Raw genomic sequence first — 24,379 nt, 5'->3', positions numbered from 1 at the left:
TGTATATTCTTCACCAGTGTATAAAGGTCTTTGCCAGTCATTATGATTGTGTTGAGGTCTACGATCATTGTTTGCAGAGCAAAACTTTTCCAGTTAATAACCTCAAATTTAATAACCTCCAGCTAATAACCTCAAGAAATTTAGTCCGGCAAAACTAAAATAGAAAATTGAGAAGGCGATAAAGACCTTCCTCTACAGTCTCACTCCTTGTCTGACCTTGGGACCTCCTTTTGGTCTGCTGTTTTTCGCCTTGTAGGAAATGAAGTGGTTAAAGAAGGACCAGACAGGGAGAAGTTAGAGGAGATCTGCATTCCTACTGAGAAGCACCTTCAGGGCACTGTTAATCCTGCTAGTGACAGAGAGGCCCTGGGGCAATCTTTTAAAAAGATTTAAAAGCCTTCTGACGTGTTCGCCATCTAAGCAAATCTAGTGCTGCTACAGAAGCAGCACCAAGCAGAAGGCAACTTTAGAAAGTGTAAAAATAATGAGACTGCTTCTCTTTTGCAAGAGGGGTGTTAGCGAGGCTATGCCTTCCTTTTTGTGTGCCTGGAGAGGAGAATTTACTATGGATACTATTCTTCTCCTTGTATTTTATTTTCTCTCTCTTTTTTTTCCTTTTTTACCTTTCCCCCTTTTATTCTTGCCCCCCTCCCCACTACCAGTGGAGCGGTATGAATTGATCATCTACTGTTTGTAGGTCCTGGTGGTGCCAGGGTATGCAAAGAATGGAAATGTTAATCACCCTTGTCAGATTCCTACCAGCATCTCTTTGTAGATGGGCAGTGTATTTCCAAGGAATATTGCCTCCTGTTTTAGCACTGCTGAACTGGTCCCTTGCCTTTAACTGGTGACACTTGCTTTCTCTGTTCTCAGATACGTCTTCTTTATGTCTCCGCATTGGCACCGCACATGGCCTGCCCTCCAGCAGAGCCTCTTGTACTTGGCACCATACATAAGCTAATTCTGCTGTCTTCTTTTATTTTTTTTTTTTTTAATTTTTTTTTTTCAATGTTTTCTATTTATTTTTGGGACAGAGAGAGACAGAGCATGAACGGGGGAGGGGCAGAGAGAGAGGGAGACACAGAATCGGAAACAGGCTCCAGGCTCCGAGCCATCAGCCCAGAGCCTGACGCGGGGCTCGAACTCACGGACCGCGAGATCGTGACCTGGCTGAAGTCGGACGCTTAACCGACTGCGCCACCCAGGCGCCCCTCTGCTGTCTTCTTTTAATAGGTCTAACGTGGTCAATCCCGGTTCATGTCAAGTTCAGGCAAAGGCAGAAGATCCAAAAGAGGACGTATTATCCCTTTATCATTACCACCATTTAGCAGGCAGGATTCTGTCCCTAAATTCTTAATCTCAGGGGAAGCAAACATTTTTTTTTTCCTTATGTTCTACATCAAAACACTAGCCAAATCTTAGAAAGGCTGCTTCCGTAATAGCTCTGCTTTCTTCCTCTTCTCTCAATCTCCACTTCATCTTTCTCAAGCCAAAGTCTCAAAACTTCACTCCAGAATGTTTTCAATAGCCTTCCAACTGGCTTCCCAAATCAATACTTTGTCGCCCTTTTGTTACATTCTCCACCTGATTATCCACCCAATCTTTCAGAAGGTTCATTTTGTTTGCATCACTTTACTGCTCAGAAGTGTTTTTTGCTTATAATTTTTCATTGGGGGGGGGGGGGTAATAAACCTGTTAATCTAGATCCCTTGATTATTCTCTTCCGATCCTGTTTCACCTGATTTCTCTTCACTCCCTTTAAACTTCAGAACTGCTTTGCCTATTGTTTCTATTTTTCCCCTGAGCCTTCCCATCTATGTGCATCTGCTTATGCTGTTCCCCCTTTCCCACAAATTTCTCCCTCCAGTTTTTTTAGGCCTAGTCTAGTGTTCATGGTTGTTGACATATCTGTGGCCTGGATGCTTGTGATTCCAGTGCACACTGAACCATTAGGGAGTTGAGAACATAGGAGCAGCACCTAGCCAACTCAGATAGGATTTGGAAGAAGAGGTATCCTGGTATATTAGGTTAATCTAAGTTCTCCAGAGAAGCAGAACGAGTAGGAGAAATTTTATGTATGTATATATATATATATATTTTTTTTATGTATATATATATTTTTATGTATATATATATTTTATGTATATATATATTTTATGTATGTATATATGTATATATATTTTTATATATAATTATATATATATATAAATTATATATTATATATATTTATTATATATATTTATATATATTTATTATATATATTATATATATTTATATATATAATTTTATGTATATATATATATATTACACTTATTTCCTTATAGTGTAATATATATATATATATACATATATATATGTAGTGAAATTATTAACCATATATATATATATATTTCACTATAAGGATTTGATTCACATGATTATGAAGTCTGAGGAGTCCCCAGATCTATTGTCAGCAAGCTTGAGACCCAGGAGAGCCAGTGGGATAGTCCAAGTCCAAAGGCTTGACAACCAGGAGAACCAATGATGTAAGTTCCAATCTGAGTCTGAGTTTGAAAGTAGAAGACCACTGAGCTCAAAGAGAGGCAGGGGCACCTGGGTGGCTCAGTCAGTTAAGCGTCTAACTTCAGCTCAGGTCATGATCTCGCGGTCTGTGAGTTCGAGACCTGCGTTGGGCTCTGGGCTGATGGCTCAGAGCCTGGAGCCTGCTTCTGATTCTGTGTCTCCCTCTCTCTCTGCCGCTCCCCTATTCATGCTCTGTTTCTCTCTGTCTCAAAAATAAATAAACTTAAAAAAAAAAAAAAGCTGCTGAGGATTCAGCTCAGTTCAAAAAAAAAAAAAAAAGAGAGGCAGAGAGAGAATTCTCTTACCCTGACTTTTTGTTCTGTTTGGGCCTTCAGTGAGTTGGATGATGTCCATCTACACTGGAGAGGGCAATTTGCTTTACTCAGTCTAGGGATTCAAATCCCTAGAGATTGTAGGGACTCATACAGAAACAACCTCACAGACACACCTAGAGTAATGTTTTTTAAATATTTTTATTTTTAAAATCTTTTCCAGCTTTACTGAGGTATGATTAACAAAAATTATGTATATTTAGGTTGTACATCTTGACGATTTAATGTATGTATGCGTTGTGAGATGATTACCACAATCAAGTTAATTAATACATCCATCACCTCATATAGCTACTATTGTGTGCGTGTGTGGTGATAACAATTAAGATCACTCTCTCAGCAAAATTCAAGTATGTAATACAGTCTTATTAACTATAATTACCATGCTATACATAAACCCCCAGAACTCATCACTTTACAACTGAAAATTTGTACCCTTTGACCAACATCATCCCATTTTTCCATCCCCCATGACCTGGTAACCAACATTCTATTTCCTGGCTCTGTGAGTTCATATTTTTTAGATTCCAACATATGAGTGGAATGATACACCATTTGTCTTTCTGTGTCTGATTGTTTTTATTGAACATAATGTAAATGGTCTTCCAGGTCCATCCAAGTTGTCATAAATAACAAAATATACTTCTTGTATAAATGTCAATGTAGATATTTTGTCCTTTTTTCTAATTTTTTTCTTTGCCCTAGAGTTGTAGGAGTTTCATATTTATTTGGGATATTAACCATGTCTCAGATATTCAGTTTATAGATGAATATTTTGTAGATGGTCTTCTCATTTTGTTGACTTACCTTTGCTGTACAGAAGCTTTTTATTTTGATGTAATCAGTCACATTAGTCTGTGTTTGATTTTGCTGCATATGTTTTCAATATATCAAAAAATCTATTGCCAAGACCAGTGTCAAGGAGCTTTTCCAGAGTAATGTTTAGCCAAATGTTACCCAGTTGCCCAATCAAGTTGACACAGGAAATTAACCATCTTTCCTGATAGGAAAACAAGCTGAGGTGTGTTCTTCGTCTCCAAGAGGTCTCCAGCGATATCCTTTCCCAGTTGCTCACAGTGTCAAACTATTCCTTAAGTCAGCTTTTACTAGTGTCCTTCCATTCCCATTTCACTTCCTAATTCCTTAACTAGGGTTTCGTGGGATCACTCAAGTAAACTGTTAACACACACATCCCAGTTTTGGAGATAACCTAATAGTTATTCTTAAAAGTCACCCCCATTCTGTCTTCCCTGATTCTGCAGCTGAGAATGCTTTCTACCATTTTCTACTCTGTTAGAGTCATCACTTCCTTCATTTTACAAATATGTTTTTGTCTTTCTTGATAAAATTTCTTGATAAGCCAAGAGTTACGCTACCTTTAACTTTCTATTTCCCATATTCCTCTGTCATACTATGTGATATATTTAGTGAATTTTTTTTTTCCTGTGTCTATTTGTCCTACTTATTTATCTAAGTGTTTCCTATATGAGAGAGCAGTTTGATTGTTTGGGTCATCGTTTAAGGTAAATATTTCAGTAGATCCAAAATGAAAATATTAATTCACAAAATTTTTCCTTTGGGGAGATTCTCAGGATACAGTGGGATTAGAGACATCCTTGTCAAACAGCACTAGGGTCCCTATGCAAGTGAAGTTTGTGTATTGCCTCTATATTCCCCTATTCTCCAACTGTAGAGAAATGTTCCTGTGCTTATTTTCTTCCTATTCCTTTCAATGAATGGAAGAAATCACCTATTCAATTTTAGAAAACCTACTTTCCATTTGAGATGTGGACCAAGATTATCTTTTTATTATCTTTAGAATCATGACCGGGGTGCCTGGGTGGCTCAGTCGGTTAAGCGTCCGACTTTGGCTCAGGTCACGATCTCTAGGTTTGTGAGTTCAAGCCCCGCATCGGGCTCTGTGCTGACAGCTCAGAGCCTGGAGCCTGCTTCCTATTCTGTGTCTGCCCATCTCTTGGCCCCTCCCATGCTCATGCTCTGTCTCTCAATAATAAATAAATGTAAAAAAAAAAAAAAATCATGACCATTGACTTGTTAAGGTGCCCATCAACCAGCCTTTTGGATACTACTCTTATTTAATATCTTCTTGATATTATCATTATTATTATTATTACCACCACCCCTAAACAACAAAATCATACACAAACTCCTAGATCACTAATCTATCTCTGGTTCTATGTCTCAGAGACAGTTAAGCCCCATCTGGTGATACAGTTTATTCAGATACCTGCTACCCTGAGTCCTCTTCCTCTGTTATTTGGAGTTAATCTTATCTTAGAGATCTTAAAACTTAACTCAAGCTCCCATTTCAGAAATGTATAGAATTTAGCACTACCCTGTCCTCATTAATATTTCTAGGAGTCTTAAATGCTTATGTTTTTGTTATAATACCTTGCTCAGAATTTCCTTTTTTCCTGAATTTCCATTCATACACTGTATCTATTTATTTTTCTATATTCACTTTACTCCCTTAAAATATGATTCCCGAGGCACCTGGGTGGCTCAGTTGGTTAAACATCAAACTTTTTATTTCAGCTCAGGTCATGATCTCGTGGTTGTGAGATCAAACCCTGTGTTGGGCTCTGCACTGAGCATAGAGTCTGCTTGGGATTCTCTCTCTCTTTCTGTCTCTATCCTTCTGTCTCCTTCTCTCTCAAAATAAATAAATAGGCATTAAAATAAAATACCACTCCCCACAAAGGATTATATGTCTCTGAGGTTTTACTGAGGATTTTGAATTATTGTAACATCATAACACTGTACACAACATATGTTAGATATTTATTTTCATATAATTCCCTAAACTAAATTGGATACAAAGGAATGCCTTCCTGTTTTTGTTTTTTGTTTTTCCTAGAGTTCTGCCTTCTTGACACTTTTTCTATAGCCTATCCTTACTTGAACCTTACATGTTTTTATCTCAACCCAACTTTCTAACCTTGGTTATCATTGAGAAAATTTTCTCATTTCTTTTGAAAAGTGTTTTGCACCTAAGGCATCAATGCCCAGATGAATCCCAGGGTCATGACAAATAGGTGCTTATCATTCCAAGTGCAAAATTCAAATTCCTTAGCTCAGCATATTCTAGCATCTGCCTCCCTATCATTTCTTCTCAACTCCTAACTCTCCCCAACGTGTGCTCTCCTTACCTACACGTTGAAATATTAGCTCATTTCTGTGGGGCCACATATTCTTCCCTCTTCCCACGTGCTTTTGCATGTGATATGTCATCTAGCTATGACAGTGTATCCATTTCCTCCTCTCCCACACTGTTACATCAAACATCATCCTCCTTCTAGAATGCTCTGTAATTGCCCACCCAACACAGTCAGTTTTGGGTATCTCCCTACTCTACTTTTATAACATCCTAGTCAGGCTTCATTTTTCCCCATGAGCTGTCACAGACTGAAAGATTTTTCAGGGCAGGAATTATGGTTTGTTCACTGATGTGCCATCACTCTCCCACAATGGTGGCTTCTGACACATATGATAAATAACAAATGCTTCTTGAATGAATGAACAAATTATTGAATAAATAAATTGTGACTCTGGGCTATTGTGCTTCCTTGAGCTACTCTGAAGTATTTTTGGAGGAAAATTAAGGCAAATATTTGATTATTCCATATTTAGTTGAACTAGAATTGAGGGGTATCATACTTGATTGTCACACTCATATTTTGCTGTGTTAACTGTTGTCAAATGTAAGAAAGTATTTCCCTCTTCAACTTTCCCACTGTGTTCTGTTCTGAATGTTTAAGTACAACTGTCCACACTACATCTGCACCTGACTGACCATTGAATCTGTTGCATGTAATGCGTGTAAATCACATCTGTTCTTTGAAACAGGATATCCACCACTTCCTAGGAGTTTGGTTTCCATGTGTATAGTTTTGTTGGCAGTAGGGATTGTGTGGTGCTTGTGAGCATAGTGACTTCCAAAAACCAGCTGTTAGGGAATGCTTTATCATTCTTGTGGAATGAGTTTCAACCTTCTCACCCGTAACTGGAGACTTTCCACATAATAGGCTCTTTCCCTTGCCCTCCCTAGAGCTGCTTGTTAAGTTAGCATGGAAACTGAGGTTTGAAATGTCTCAGCATAGATTTAGCATTCACCTGTAATGCCAAAGGGACCAGATGGCTTGTGATTAATAAACTGGACTATGAGGAAGGCTTCCTGTTTCCAAGATAAAAATTAGGAAAGGAAAACAAAAGCATTGCTCTGTGAAGTTATCTGGGAAGCTAGGAAGGAAAATAAAAAAATTGCACTGTGAAGTTATCCAGGCAGCTAAATTTTGTTCATTTAAATGATGATATTTATATAGAGATAATTCCCATTCTTATTGTGGGTTTTGGGTTTCTAACATGACATTGATAACAGTGTTGTAGTTCATTTTCAAATGTCTTTGTTAGGTGAAATAAAAGTTTATCAAATCTGTGTCAGTCACCAAAAACATGCATAAGGGGAATTTTATCAGTCCCTGAATTTAAAAAGTAGAAAAAATATTGTCATAGGCAATACTCACTCTTGAGAAACAATGTACAATCTAACATTATATAGAATTTACTATATGCCAGATCATCTCCCAAACATTTTACCTATGAATTGAGTCCTCACAATAAACCTGTGAGATAGTTAACTTTATTAGCCCATTTTACAATAAACACACTGAGGCTCAGAGAGGTTGTATAGCTTGCTGTAGGTAACAGAGCTGCTCGGAAGCAGGGATGGGCTTTGACCTGGTAGCGTTTGACTATGGATCCAGTATCTATAACCACTGGGTTAAACTGCTACCAAAGACAGAATAACTTATTTACACGTTTTGCACGCTACAATGTTTTGAATTGCCTCACTTTATGTCGTCATGCAGGTGCTCTCCTAATCATGCTCAGGCATAATTTTCATTTATATGCTAGTCACAAATTCTATCTCAGACTCAGTGAAATCTGAATGTATTCCCCTCACAGCTGATATGAAGGGTTAAATATATTTGAATCAATTAGGTCAGCGCTTAATACAGAGAAGTCACTATATAATTGACAGACATCATCATTCTTCTTTTTTTAATTAAAAAAAATTTTTTTAATGTTTATGTATTTTTGAGACAGAGAGAGACAGAGCATGAACAGGGGAGGGTTAGAGAAAGGGAGACATGGAATCCGAAGCAGGCTCCAGGCTCTGAGCTGTCAGCACAGAGCCCGACACGGGGCTTGAACTCACAGACTGTGAGATCATGACCTGAGATGAAGTCGGATGCTTAACCAACTGAGCCACCCAGGCACCCCAGGGATCATCATTCTTCTTAAAGGGAGGCCTTACCCAAGTCTCATCTTTTTTTTCCTGTTGACTATTGTTTTTTCTTTTTTTTTTTTTTTTTCATTGAGATTTAACTTCCACACCATAAAGAATACATATATTAAATACTGGTTAGTTTTTATACTCAAGTAACCACAACCAATATCAAGCTATAGAGTATTTCTGGCACCATAGACAGCTCCCCAAGGTCCTTTTCCAGTCACTCTTGTCAAGGGATAACCATTCTTCTGATTCTATCACTATAGCTTAGTTTTTCCTGTTCATGAACTTCTGTAAGTTGAATCTTCATTCACCTAATGAATTGCATAGTAAAGATTTAATCTCAGGAAATCTGTTTTGGAAGCACCGCCTGCTACTGTGAGAAGGTCAGGGCTGACCTTTTGTTAGTCTGTGCTTATTCCATAGGTCTAACACCTGGACTTCAACTTGATACTCGAGTTTTTTGTCTTCACCTTATGCCTGCTTTTGAGAACTTGATACTGATCATTTATGTATCTTAAAATCAGTTACTGCTCAATTCTCAGGTGATGACTGAGGTACTCTTTTGTCCCTTTATTTGCTTTTGTTGAATCTCTTAAAATCCTGTTCCCACCTCCCCTGTCACATAATATTAAGCATTCCACTCTTGACTCCAATGCCAGGGTAGATCACTAGATCATTACATATAACTGACCTCCGATTTCCTGCTGTAGTTATATATTAAGAAATCTGTAGCAACACAAGAGTTATAGTGCCAGTTGTGTTATGGGTTTTTTTTTCTCTCACATGTCATAATACCTTTTGGGTACATGCTCTGTTTGTTGGCCATTCATAACCTGCAGTTTTCTCTGCCAAGTCACTTCCAGATTTATTCTGTTTCCCAGCTGGGAGATCTAGTTATAGAGTCCAGCCCTTGCTTCCTTACCTTGTCTCACTATAATCAACAGGAATCCTAACTTCTTTTTTCCCCATCTCTAGCTAATTTATATATACCTGTATATATATTTTTGTTACATCTATACATATGTTTTTCTCTCTAACTCTTCAGAACTGGGTTATACTTCTGACCCCAAATTGTTCTTCTTTATGTTTTCATTCTCTTTTCTTAATGCTTCCGTTCTTACCTGATTTTTTTTTTCTCTCTCCTTCTGTACCATTTTTAGACAAATTCATACTTTTTGACTCCTTTAATAATTTACTTCTCAGAGTTTTAGAAACATTAAAAAATAAATGCAGTAAGGATTTGTAGAAAACATCTGAGAAGTTCTGGGAAAAGTGTAGACCTTTTTAATTACACACATATTTCCCCACTGTTAGCAAGAATGCTATGACACTGGTCTGACTCAGGAAATAAATAGGAACAGACAGCCATTCTCTTAAATCTGGGATCAGGAATTTTCATTATGATAATAGTTTGTTTATTTTTGCTAATGTTTCAGTTCTGTAGTGCTTAGATGGTCATATTGAAATAAATTAATAATCACATTAATTATTAATATTAATTTAAATGCCTGATAACCAGTTTGTTTGTTTTTTTTTTTCTAAAACACTGCTTTTCTTCAGGACCTTGTTCTAGGTCTTCAAGGTAAGAAAGCATTGAGTGAATAGACTTTGCATAAGGGCATTCATTTGCTTTTTAAAGAATGTTTTACTTCAAGAATTTGGACTTTATTTTAGTCCCACTTTACAAAGACTCTTTGTAGCTGATTTCCCATGAATCCAATGAAACTGAAGCTCTGGATTCTTCCATTGCACTAACTCCTTTCAAGGTCCTGGGAAGGTTCCCAACAGTACGTTAACACAGTCTTGGATATTGCAACATTTGCAAAAGTAAAAAAGTTTAACTTCATTTGGTTAAGACTGATTTCTTTCCACTCTGATATTCTTCAGAGTTCCTTTTTCTTGTGTATAGTGTTTTTTGGTCTAGAAGAATTTTGGTGATACATTTAACTCCAGAAGTTGAGATGAAGCTATGTTTAACATGGGTAAAATGAGATAAATGTACATGATTCAAAGTCAGTTGTGTTGCTCTATGCCATCTAAGGTGTGGAATGATAACACTTCTATCACCCACTGTACCCACCCTCCAAGTGTCCTGATAAGAAGATAGAAGGTCAGTGGTCTAGTCAAGAAGTATGCATGTTCTAAATCCTCAGGAGCTGAAATATCTCAATAGTGGAAGAAAAACAAGGTTTGAAATACAAACAAGTGGACAATGGTAAATGGAAACTTCAGTTTATTAAGAGTGAAAATAGTAAGAAGAGGTTCCAGTTCTCACTGATATCTAATCAACACAGAGGTTCTCTTCTCTACAAACAAGAAAAAAAGATGCAGCACCCACAATTTACAATTTATTTAATACATATACTATACTATATATATTATACTATATAATTTTGTATAATATAATATCTATCAATAATATAGTACATATATTTCTTTTTGATGAGACTCTTAGGAAATAGAATTTATCAGAATTTCTGTATATGGCAAAACCCCATAAAAGTGCAATGAATACATCAATGTGATGACACATATTCTAAGCAGTCTGGTGTTTAAGAGCATGTTGTATAGCATCTGACATCTTTTATCTTGAAATGTGCTCCCAGAATAAGTGGCATGAAAATTGCCAACCAAGCAGAGAAATGGCCTAAAGAAACAAGTGTCCTCTTAAAAAAAATTCTATGCGATCATCTACAAGTCAATTATTAACTGCAGAAGAAAGTATATCAGGTAGTTTATTAACAAGGTATTTAATCTGCTGTTTATAAATGTGGTTTTTATTGGTTTCTTTTTTAAGCTTATGAATTATTTTTTTCTTGTTCAAATTAATGTCCATATTGTCCCTTTTTTTTTTCTAGTGGAAACCCTGTTTCAGAACTCAGAAATCTGTATTTATTCCTAAAAACAATGGATAGGAAGGTAAAGTAGGTTTTTCCTTCTGGCATTTAAGATCTAGAATTTGGAATGTTTCAGGATTGCATGGAACACGAAGTCTTGTTATGAGAATATTTTTAAAAGAATGAGGAAAAAGGAAGCAAAGATGACCACTCTATTAGAAAGGTGGGGCTGGTGAAAGGGGACTTAATAAGTTGTTATTTGAGAACTTATCCATCTTTAGACAATTACCTGTCTGTGTTATGCCTGGCCTGGAATGTTAATTGCACTAGTGGCACTCTGTGGAGTGCCAAATGGAAGTTTTTTAATAAAAATGTCTTGTGACTTGAGATAAAGCAGGAGCATAAAGATGGCCCCAGCGGATTCTGCTGTCCCAGCTGTACCTGGATACTAAGTGCTGGGAAAAGAAAAAAAAAAAAAAAAAAATCACATAAAGACGCTAAAACTACAGATAAGAAAAGTAGTAAAGGCCATGCCAGGAATATGAGGTTCTTTCTACCATAAAATTAACTTTTTCAGTATCTATGTAGATGAGCAAGAAATGCACTCACGATGTTTTTAATACTCATTATATATATGTATATTTATATATCATATATTTTTATACATATATATATACATGTATATATACATGTATATATTATGTATATATCCCAAACAGTTGAAAACAACTTGGTATCTTGAGGCTCCAAAACACATTTAATGTCATTATTTCATATTTAGCACAATTTCATCACTGTTCCTAGATGAAAAATCAATAATTTTTACCAAGCATACATAATGTCATTTGGCTACATTTTACCAAAAAAAATTTTTTTAACAGTATGATTTTTTTTTCTTACACTAGTACATTATTATATAGGTGAAGTTGACTCAATTTTTATTAAGTATTACCCTTCTCATTTGGGAGAACATTAAAGCATTACTTTCTAATCCATAAAACAAGGAAAATACCCTTAAGGTTAAAATCACTGGGTATTTTCCTTGAAAAAAGCTACATATGGGAGTCTATTTGATTTTCACAGCTGCTATTCCATTTTTTCATTGACATTAACTCACTTTTGAGTGACAGTTATTTTTTTTATGTTTCTCCAGGATTTTACAAAATGAGGCTAAATTATATGCTCCTCACTAAAACTGAGTAAAATTCTATTTTTATGAGTAACACTAGGTGCCATTGAAATAACTGATTAAGGATTAATAGTCTTGTACATTGTTTGACTTTTATAGTTTTATTTTACTCTCTAATTTCATTCTTCTCTATACCTCACCCTTTTATGCTTGGTAAATATCTTTTGTTAAAAAGAAAAGAAAAGTAATATGGTCTTATAGCATTGGGTGATTTATTACACCATTACACCACTAGAATGACAACATTTTTGGGGAATTTTAACATAATTGATTATAAAGGCAGTTGACTCCCCTCACCCAGGACTAAGTAATACATCTTCAGAATTGGCAAGAGAGAGTGTCTTACTTATTTATTTACTTAAAATTTTTTTTTAATGTTTTATTTTTGACAGACAGAGAGAGACATAGCATGAGTGGGGGAGGGGCAGAGAGAGAGGGAGACACAGAATCTGAAGCAGGCTCTAGGTTCCGAGCTGTCAGTACAGAGCCCGACACGGGGCTGGAACTCATGAACTGTGAGATCATGACCTGAGCCAAAGTTGGATGCTCAACCAACTGAGCCACCCAGGACCCCCAAGATAGAGTGTTTTAAATATGAAGGCTAAGGAGAACTGATATACATTACATGGGCTTAAATTACTCTTCCACATATATTTTACCCTAAATAAAATACATGATTACTGCTGAGCATGGAAAAGAATTAATTCTAAGTTGATTAGAAGGAAATAAACAAGGCAGCTTATTTTCATACAATGAGAATTGCATAATAGAGCATTTTTACAATGGAAACTAAATGTCTTTGCTTTTCATACAAAGGAACTACATATTTCATTTATTATTCCTTTGAACAAAATCTTTCTGCCGTATGGTATTTAAGCTACTTGTACTTTGGTAGGATCTAGAATTTATCAGAGAAAAGCAAGGACAAAGGACAAAATCACTGTACTGCATGTTTTAGAAATGTGTTGGGGGATTATATATGAATATGTTTAAAAGCTGAGTATTACCAATATAAAATAAATGATTCAGGTGAGAAATAGAGTACAATGGTGAATAAATGTAAAACTAATCATGTTTACCCTCTCTAGTTAGGAGGAAAATGCAGTAGAAAGCAATCAGTTTGGAAAAATAAAATAAAAAGATAACTAATAGCCCAAATGTATTTAGGATGAGCTAGGAGAGACATTATGGGTAGGCTTGTATAATGGTGCAAATTTTAGAGAGGGCCATTTGGCACAGCTTAAAGTGGTCATACCATACGATAGAGAAATTTTACTTATTTTTATTTCTCTTCAAAACCTTACAGTGGTTTCAGATTTCACCAACAGTAAATGGCAAACACTTTATAATATTCTGAAAGCCCTGCATTCTTTGAACTCTGGCTTTTTCTCCTCCTAGCTATCTGTTGCTCGCTGTAACAGCTCCGTGGGTCTCTTTGATATTCCTCCACCATGTTAGGTTGGTTTCAACTTAAGGATTTTTTTCTGACTTCTCTATCTGGAATGTTCTCCCCACATATATCTGTTCAACCAGTTTCTTTACCTGCTTTGACCTCTACTCACATCTTAATACTTACCTTGGCTATCCTACTCAGCACTGTATGTCCTTCCTACTCTTTCCTTTCCACAATGGCAGCCTTTTTACTATTTTTCAATGATTTATCCCAAGTGTCTAGAACTCATCTTAATATTTCTAGAATAGAAGCATTGTGTACAAAACAATGTTCCCTATTTTAGCATTGCTTAGTAATAAAAAAATAGAGATATCCTAATTTAGAGTATAAGTCATGTTTATACTCATTCTAGGAAATATCATACAAGATTTAAACTAATGTGGAGGATTTATACATTCTCACATATGATGATATCAGAAATGATATCCTGTCTTTGGATTGTTTCCTTTACTATTATGTAGTATCCTTCTTTGTCTCTTGTTACAGTCTGTTTTAAAGTCTGTTTTGGCTGACAAAAGTAAGTATTGCTATCCGAGCTCTCTTTTGTTTTTTTGCTTTTTTTAAAAAAAATTTTTATTATTTTTTTAATATGAAATTTATTGTCAAATTGGTTTCCATACAACACCCAGTGCTCATCCCAACAGGTGCCCTCCTCAATGCCCATCACCCACCCTCCCCTGCCTCTCCCCTCCCCCCTCCATCAACCCTCAGTTTATTCTCAGTTTTTAAAAGTCTCTTATGGTTTGGCTCCCTCCCTCTCTAACTTTTTTTTTTTTTCCTTCCCCTCCCCCATGGTCTTCTGTTAAGTTTCTCAGGATCCACATAAGAGTGAAAACATATGGTATCTGTCTCCATTTGCACATTAAATGCTTCTCTATCCCGTCACTTTCAGCCTGCATGTATCTTCAATCTGAAATGAGTCTCTTGTGGGCAACATATAAATGGGTCTTGCTTTTTTTATCCACTCTGTCACCTGATGTCTCTTGATTGGAGCATTTAGTCCATTTACATTCAAAGAACTTATTATTGATTGATATGTATTGGTTCCCATTTTGTTACTTGTTTTATGGTTATTTTTGTAGTTTTTCTCTGATCCTTCTCTTGCTCACTTTCATGGTTTGTTGGCTTTCTTTACTGATATACTTGGATTACTTTCTCTTTATTTTTGTATATCTAGTACTGGTTTTGATGTGTCATTACCATTAGGTTTGTATACAACATCTTCAGCATAGAGCAGTTTATGTGAAGTTGGTGGTCACTTAAGTTTGAACTCATTCCCTCCCCCATCTCCCACATTTTAGGTATATGGGATTATATTTTATATCCTTTTATTTTATGAATCCCTTGATTTATTTTTACAGAAATACTTATTTTTTACTGCTTTTGTGTTTTTTATTTTTCAGACTCTCACTTATGGTCTTTCCTTTTCACTGAAAATATCTCCTTTAATTTTCTTGTAGGACTGGTGTAGTGGTCCCGAACTCTAGTTTTTGTTGTCTAGGAAACTCTTTATCTTTCCTTCTATTCTGAATGATAGTCTTGGTGGATAGAGTATTCCTGGCTACAGATTTTTCCCTTTTAGCACTTTGAATATATCATGCCACTTCCTTCTGGCCTACAAAGTTTCTGCTGAAAAATCAGCTGATAACCTTATGTATGGGGTTTCTCTGGGATGTAATTGCTTTCTTTTCTCTTGCTGCTTTAAAATTTTTTCTTTATCACTACTTTTTGCCATTTTAATTATTGTGTGTTTTGGTTCAGACCTCTTTGGGTTGATTTTTTTGGAGTACCTCTGTGTCTCCCGAGTCTGGATACCTATTTCCTTCCCCAGATTTAGGAAGTCTTCAGCTATTATTCTTCAAATAAATTGCCCTCTTTCACTCTCTTCTTCTGGGATGCCTATAATACAAATGTTATTACACTCGATGGAGTCACTGAGTTCCCAAAGACTATTCTCAATTTTCATAATTTATTTTCCTCTGATTTATTCAACTTGATTACTTTTCATTAGTCTGTCTTCCAGGTCATTAATTCATTTCTCTGCTTCCTCTAGCCTGCTATTTATTCCATCAAGTATATTTTTAATTTCAATTATTATGTTCTTATCACTGCTTGGTTCTTTTTTATCTCTGTGTTAAAGGCCTCATTGATATCCTCCAATCTCTTCTCAAGTCTAGTGAGTATCTTTATGATCCTTACTTTAAGTTCTCTATCAGATAGGGGCACCTGGGTGGCTCAGTCAGTTAAGCGTCTGACTCTTGATTTCCAGTCAGGTCATGATCTCGGGGTTTGTGAGTTCGAGCCCCACATCGGGCTCCACACTGACAGTGCAGAGCCTGTTTGGGATTCTCTCTGCCCCTCCCCTGCTTGTTCTCTATCTCTCTCTCTCTCTCAAAATAAATAAGTAAACATTTAAAAATAAGTAAATTCTCTATCAGATATCTTATATCCCTTTAACTTAGGTCTCCTGCTGTGATTTTGTTCTGTTCTTTCACTTGAGAAATATTCCTCTGTGTCTTCATTCTGCCTAACTCTCTCTGTCTGTTTCTGTGTGTTAGGAAAGTCAGCTAGGTCTCTTGCTCTTGAAAGTAGTTGGTAGGGTACACACTTTTAAGAAGGTGGTGCTGGTCCTCTTGCACAAGGTGTGTGTATCATCCAGGGAGGATGGGAAATGCCATGTTGGCAAACTTTGCTCTGGTCTTCTGGGGTAGGGGACCCACAGAGCTGGGACTGAGGCAAGACTGTCTGGAGGGGGTGGGACGCAGTGTAAGCAAATTAGGTATGAATGCCAGCACCTCAGGTTGACTTGTGATTATGCTGGAGGGGTAGAGGAGGGAAAAGATGCCTGCCAGCTCCTTTGTTCCTGGAGAAATCCCTCAGCAAACTCTGAGATTAGTAACTATCTCTCTTATATGCCCCAGGTGTCTTTCAAACTGCTGTTTTAGGCTGTTTGTTGTGCTATCTCTTTAAGGGTGGGGACTTCTTCTTGCCCCTTCCAGGCTCTCCCAGAGCAGAGCCTGCTGGTTTAAATTTCTAGGACTTAAGTTCCTCTGGTTATAAGAAACCAAGAAACTTAGCCCTTCTGATTTTCAAAGCCAACTGCTGTGGGGATTCTTCTCTGTTGTGCAGGCTCCCTGGTGTGATAATATTTCTCACCTCTCCACCTCCCTCCAGCACCCACACCCAGGGGGTTTAACTCCCCACTGTGTCTGTCTTTACTGCCCTCTTCTATGTGGTCTCTTCTCTACATTTATTCGCAGACTTTGTTCTGCCAGTCTTTGGTTCATTTTCTGGATTATTTGCAATGATGCCTGTTATCTAGTTGTATCCATAGGACAAGGTGAGTTTAGGATCCTCGTACTCTGCCATCTTCCCCTAGAAGTCTCAGATTTTAAGAATTTCTGTAAACATTAACAGAATCTTGTGATAGAAAAATATGAGTGGTTAATTTATATATGACCTCTTTAATAAGGTAACATATAAACTGTTATCCTAAGTACATGAGAGAATTAGCCATACATAGATGAAGAAAAGAACCTCTAGATGTATAAATAGGAGTACAAAGGCCTTGTGATGCAGAAAAAAGCTGAGTTACCTTGATTTTTTTTTTTTTTTTTTTTTTTTTTTAGGATTAGTGTGACTAGAGTTTTGTGAGCTAGGAGAAGTGTATGGATGAAATATGAGATGATTAAAGTTTGTTTAGATCATGAAAAGTACTTTGGATTTCTAAGTGGATTATGATACTAAGAACATTAACCAGGGGACAAAAAAGATTTACATTTTGAAAAAGACTTATTTTAGCTACTTGTGAAAAATTTATTGAAGGGTGAATCAGCTATGTAAGCAGAGGATCTACTTTAGGCAGATTAGAGTATGGACAGGCAAGGTAAGAGATGCATTAATATTTGAAATGCATACTGGAATTAAAATGTACAGAGATTACTGATGGATTGACTACTAAAGGTAGAAAAATAGAGACATAGAATATGACTAACTGTGTTTTGGTTGAGAATTGGAAGTGTTTTATGATTAGCTGTGCTGGGGGAAACATGGGGAAAAGTTTTATCTAGGATAGAAGTTTAAGATACAGATGGAAATGTGAGGGCAGATGGGTTATAGATATCGAGCTCAGAAGAGTACCCTTCTAGAGATAAATATTTGGGAGCTATCAAAAGAGAGATGACACCTAAAATCATGGAATGGATGAGGCCACTAATGGAGAGAATAAAGATGAAAGAGACTGTCAGAATTTTGAGCACTGAGGAACCACGGCATAGATTTTTGTTGGAATAGAAGCCAAAAACAACAAAAAGATGGTGGAACTGTCAGCGAGGGAAAAGAATGTGTCAGTCACAATTGTACCTCCTGGATTTGTACTCACCATTTCTACTACCTAAAAAGTTATTCTACAGGTTGATGTATGGCCATTTTCTTCACCCTTTCAAGTGCTTCCTCAATTATCAACATCTTAGTCACATTTTCTTGGGTTACCTAACTTAAAATGGACCATGCCCAATACTGGCATTCCCTATACTTTTCTGCTTTATTTCTCTTTCTAGCACTTACCAACATCTACCATATTATGTAGTTTATTCAACTGCTTATAAATTATCTCCCCTCATTAGACTATATTTCCCAATAAAGGGGTTTTGTTTTGTTTATTTAAAAAAAAAAAAAAAAACTGCTATAACTCCAGAACTTAAAGCAACATTGGATATATTGGCAGTGTCCAATAATTTGTGGAATGATGTAGAAACTATTCTATAATTTCATAGAAATTATAATAACTGATGTTGGGATTTAGTGGGAAAATTCTACTGGACTAAGGGGTCTTGATGCAAATTGGGAATGGTTTTAAGAATGAGTAGCAGTTGAAGAAATGAAGACTGTACATGACCAGCTGTTAACATATTACAAGTTCATAGGCTGCAGTTAACCAGGCAGGCCACCAGTGGTTACTAAGTACATCTTAAAAATCCATGCATGTATTATAGGTTGCTTGGTGGACTCTTATTCCTGAAGGTTATATTGAGAGATTTGGCAGTTTAATACAGAGGACAAAAAGAAAGTGGCATGGGTTTTTTTGCAGGGACCTTCAAGCCTGAATATCCTGATTTTAGAAAGCTTTATTCAGAACAATGATAACAAATGTTACTAAAATAGACATGGTAGTGGTGTTTTCAGGCTTTGAGTAAAGAATCATTCACCAAATATTTTAAGTCTCATAACTGTGAAGCCTGGACTCCAGACACATAGATACGAGGTATGGTTTAATATATTATTTGTTTTTCTAAGTTAACTGATAGTTTCGAACAAATATAAATATAAAATGTAATCCGAATAAGCATAAATATTGATCTTAAATAACTGTCTAGCCAACCTCACAACACACACACATATACACACATACACACACATATGCGCTAACACAGAAGCACATGGGCACTGGAGGAAATCCCTATGATTTAGACACTTAAGAGAGAAAAGGGAGCCTATATGAACCAAACAAGTTATAATTATTTTAGGAAAAGCTGCAAAAAGTTGAATGTGTATTTAACTATGCTTTGCTAAAAAAAGCAATATAAGCAACGCTCTTTATTTATGGAAAACATTTCTGTTATCCTTAAGAAGATCCCTGCTGATCTAATGACTTTTTTTTTCATCAGTTCTCTCATGACCATGAGAGAGATTTGCCTCTCTAGAGTAAAAATAGTCCTGTGGCAGTTGGCCTCTTAGAGCCTCAGAGAGCTCCCGTGAGCCCCTGCGCCTGCCAAACCACTGCACGTTCCATGGTTCCAACTGGGGTGTTTGTAAAGTAAATTATCTAAAGAGAGTGGAACAGACACCACCATGAGATACCACCTTATACCTGTCAGAATGGCTAACATTAACAACTCAGGCAGCAACAGATGTTGGCGAGGATGTGGAGAAAGAGGATCTCTTTTGCATTGTTGGTGGGAATGCAAGCTGGTGCAGCCACTCTGGAAAACTGTATGGAGATTCCTCAAAAAACTAAAAGTAGAACTACCCTACGACCCAGCAATTGCACTACTAGGCATTTATCCAAGGGATTCAGGTATGCTGTTTCAAAGGGACACATGCACCCCCATGTTTATAGCAGCACTATCGACAATAGCCAGAGTATGGAAAGAGCCCAAATGTCCATTGATGGATGAATGGATAAAGAAGAAGTGGCGTATATATACAATGGAGTATTACTTGGCAATCAAAAATAATGAAATTTTGCCATTTGCAACTACGTGGATGGAACTGGAGGGTATTATGCTAAGTGAAATTAGTTAAGCAGACATAGACAAAAATCATATGACTTTACTCATATGAGGACTTTAGGAGACAAAACAGATGAACATAAGGGAAGGGAAACAAAAATAATATAAAAACAGGGAGGGGGACAAAACAGAAGAGACTTATAAATATGGGGGACAAACTGAGGGTTATGGGAGGGGTTGTGGGAAGAGGGGATGGGCTAAATGGGTAAGGGACACTAAGGAATCTACTCCTGAAATCATTGTTGCACTATATGCTAACTAATTTGGATGTAAATTTAAAAATAAGTAAAAAATAAAATGAAAGAGAATGGAACAGCTTTTCTGTTCCTCAGGATGGGTGGAGCTCTTGCCTAGCTCCTCATTCAATCCACCAAGCAGTTTCCAGTGTGATTTCAACTGAAGAGATTATTCTTTTTTTCCTCTCCTTAAAGATACTGTTTGTGTGGTTTACCCAAAATAGGTCTCCACGGCTTCCTTCAGTGATTTGCTTTTCATGAATGGAGAGAAAAATCCTTACATCTTAGAGTCTTTTGAGGCTGCTCACAAATAGTCTTTAAATCCTGTTACTGCGCTGCCTGGGTGGTTCAGGTGGTTAAGCATCTGACTTCTGATTTCAGGTCAGGTCATGATCTCACTGTTCCTGAGTTCAGGTCCCAAGTCAAAATACATATATGCTCTGGATTCTCTCTCTTCCTCTCTCTCTGCCCCTCCCCTGCTTATGTGCACATGCTCTCTCTCTCTCTCTCTAAAAGTAAATAAATAAACTTAAAAACAATTAAAAAAATACTATTACTATCCCCTGCTTGCTATGAATACTGACCAAGGTCAACACAATACTGATCTAATCAGCAATATTTCTATTTTAGATTCTAGCTGTATTGTCATGTGTTAAAAACACAATCTGAAATTATTATTTTCATATATTATTTTGAAAATGTTCTTACAATATGGAAAACAATATTATGAATATCATTGAATAAGATTCAAGTTCATGAATGACTACCATATTTCAACTTTGTTTTTGTCATGGCATTCATTATTTTTAACTTATTTGCCTTCATTAGAGTCATGTATATCTGTCCGTGCATTGAATAGTATATATGAGAGTTTAAGTGTTTTGTGGTATTATTATAATTATTGCTGCATACTAATATTCAAATTCATACATATGCTAATATTTCAAGCAACTACATTTCTAAAGAGAATATTATTATTATGCAGAATTTTAGTCCATTTAGTTTTATGTTGAATGAACAGAGGACAAAAAGGATCATATAATTCCCTAAATTCCCTAAGGAAAAATCATATTAGAAGTGACAGAAAAGGAATACACATAAGGCAAATATGACTTTTCTGTAGTCACAGAATCTCTACAGATATTTTAACCTTGAAAAGAAACCTTTAGGCAGAAGATGTATTACTCACATAATTTGATTATCAAATTATGAGACTTGAGCTTACGCATTTTTTGAATGAGCAGTCATATCTGTCTATCTCTCTGTCTACCCATACACATGCACTAACACAGAAATATATATGTGCTTACAGTTACTTGATCTATAAACCTTGAATGTTCTTATTGTATATCCAGGGCATTTCTGTTTCCTTCATTCATTTTCTCCTTAAGAATATATAAAATCAAGAAGAGTAAAGATTTGAAAACCTTAACCTTCCTGCAACTATTTTTGTTCTCTTTAAAATTTTTGTGTTTAGAATAAGTTGTTTTTGCCCTTTAAAAAAATATGAAGGAGCAACAGACATGGAAAGAGAAGAGAAAGAAATACAAAAGAAGATGTGTAGCAGTGCATTTCAAAGTCACATTTCATTTTCCCTTAATTTTTTCCCAACCCTGTTTGTCATTTAGTGGAAAATGAAACCAATCCGGATGTGAAACTAAGAGACAAGTTATGAAATCACAGAAAGAGTAGCACATTCTAAGACCTAATACTGGGAGATTAAGGATTTGATATCCATTGAAATTAGACTTTCCTTTGTATATTTATTGATAATAAACAGCTGTGCCTGTTGAGACCTAATTTAAATAGCAACTTGGTGACAACAGAATGACATGTGAATTATCCAGGCTTGAGAACAGAAAGTTGGGGAAAAAGTTGGTCATTTGGAATTATAATGCTGCAGTTGACCTCATATGGGTTGGAATGTTGCCTCTGACACTGCTCACCTAGATTAATGAATGTCTCTTCCAGCACTGGGACCATTGAAAAGTGACATTTTACATTTTCAAGCTTTGTTATTAATTTAATCTGTATAAGCAATGATTCATAATCTGTAATGGGCATGCTCATAATTTCAAATGAAAATGACACATGCAAACTGGAAATAGGACAAACCTGCTACGCAAGATTCCAGAAATGTAAAATGTGAAATATGTGCTCCTAATGCTGGTGGGGGGGGGGGGGGGTGGGAACATCCTAAAGCTGCTGATTGCCTTTTTTAGAAAGTGCTGAGTGAAGGTTTAAACTGGGCTTTGTAAGCCCCAGGGTGAGACTACCTCCTTGGCCACTGGAAAAAGTTTCGCTGTGAGCTGTGTGATAACTGGCACTTGATACTTCTTCCCCACATGAGGGGAGGGATAGTCCTATTCTTAGGTACAGAAAATTGCCTGGCAGCCAATGTCCTGTTTTAGAATCTTTTATAAAGAAGAGGATAAAGACGATAACTACCATTCTTTCTAGTATGTTGGCCGTGTTGGGGTGGGGGCTGGAGGTACTAAACTTGTTAACCCCATTATTGAATGTTGGGAACATGTTACTTATTTTGTTATAACAGAAAGGCTAGCTATGTGGGAGTTGCCAGGGCTCCTGATCTCCTTTTTCATATGCATTTAAAAAAGAAATTGAATCTCCTTTCCATCTGTGGGAAGAGGAAAATGCAGTTCCTCTCTGTCTTTAGTAACACCTGGACTCTGAGGTCTCCAGTCTGTTCTAAGAATGTTTGCTCAGATTCCTTGCTTCCACTAAACACTGCTTGCTGCCCTTCTCTCCTCTCTCTTTCAGTGCTGCTTTCTCTTAATGTCTTGAATCTCTTGTGTGTAGTGATGAGAAGAGGGCTGAGTAAGGGGCAGCACCACTTTCTTTTAATATGTTCCAAAGTACAGCTAACATGAGATGGACCTTGAAAATTGTAATGATGGAGTGAATACCAGGCACAGCTCAGAAACCTGTATAATATTTAATACTTTATAAGCCAGCCTTATTTTTGAAAGTCTCTGTCTTAACCTGCTGTGAGGTATTTTCTGCGTACCACATTTCTTTTCCTTAGTTCCTGGTTTTCCACCATTTTCTAAGTAATTTCTCTCCTTTATACCTCTTTACTTATTATTCCCTCTTCACTTCTCCCCTCTCCGCCATACTAACTCTTTCAGGGTACTTCTCTTTTCCCTTTCTGATTTTTTTTAATAAAAATAAGCTATGGGGCACCTGGGTGGCTCAACTGGTTGAGTGTCTGACTCTTGATTTTGGCTCAGGTCATTCCAGGGTCATGGGATTCAGCCCGAGTCAGGCTCCATACTGAGGATGGAGGCTGCTTAATATTCTCTCTCTCTCTCTCTCTCTCTCTCTCTCTCTCTCTTCCTCTTCCCCACTTGCTCTATCTTTCTCTGTCTCTAAAATAAAAAAAAAAAAAAAAAAACAATAACAAAAAAGCATTTGTTGGCCTAAATGCTCCTATCAAAAGACATGGGGTATTAGAATGAATAAAAACAAGACCCATGTATATGCTGCCTACAAGAGACTCATTTTAGACCTAAAGACACTGCAATTGAAAGTGAGGAGATTGAGAAACATTTATCACATAAATGGGTGTTCAAAATAAAGCACACACTAGACTTTAAAACAAAGACTGCAACAAGAGACAAAGAAGGGCATTATATAATCATAAAGGGGACAATCTAACTAGAAAAGCTAATAATTGTGAATATTTATGCATCAATATGGGAGCACCCAAATATATAAAACAATGACAAACATAAAGGAATTAATTGGTAACAATACAATGGTAGTAGTGAACTTGGACACTCCACTTATATCAATGGATAGATCATCTAAACAGAAAATAAAAAAGGAAATGATGGCTTCAAATGACACACTGGACCAGGTGGACTTAACAGATATATTTAGAATATTCCACCCTAAAACAGAATACACATGGAACATTGTCCAGAATACATACACTACTGCTCTGTTGATCTTTGACTGATATAAGTAATTGGTACTAGGTGTATAAGAGCCAAACTCAGGAGTTAAACTTGGCTTGAATATTTCAGTTCTATTACCCACTAGGTGTTGACTGCAGGCAAATCATTTATCCTCTTGGAGCCTTTGCTTCATCATGGAAATCATTTGTATTTATAACTGAACCTCATTATTCACAGATTCCA

General features: G+C 36.5%; 1 protein-coding gene across 4 annotated transcripts in view; it reads left to right on the top strand.

The window, feature by feature from the left end:
* The window catches only part of LUZP2 (leucine zipper protein 2), a 488,810-nt gene that overhangs the window by 184,314 nt on the left and 280,117 nt on the right, over nt 1-24,379 (top strand). The window lies entirely within an intron of this gene.

The sequence above is a fragment of the Panthera onca genome, chromosome D1 (assembly GCF_046562875.1).
Source record: "Panthera onca isolate mPanOnc1 chromosome D1, mPanOnc1 haplotype 2, whole genome shotgun sequence".
Taxonomy (NCBI): Eukaryota; Metazoa; Chordata; class Mammalia; order Carnivora; family Felidae; genus Panthera; species Panthera onca.
This window is presented reverse-complemented; position numbering and strand designations above follow the sequence as displayed.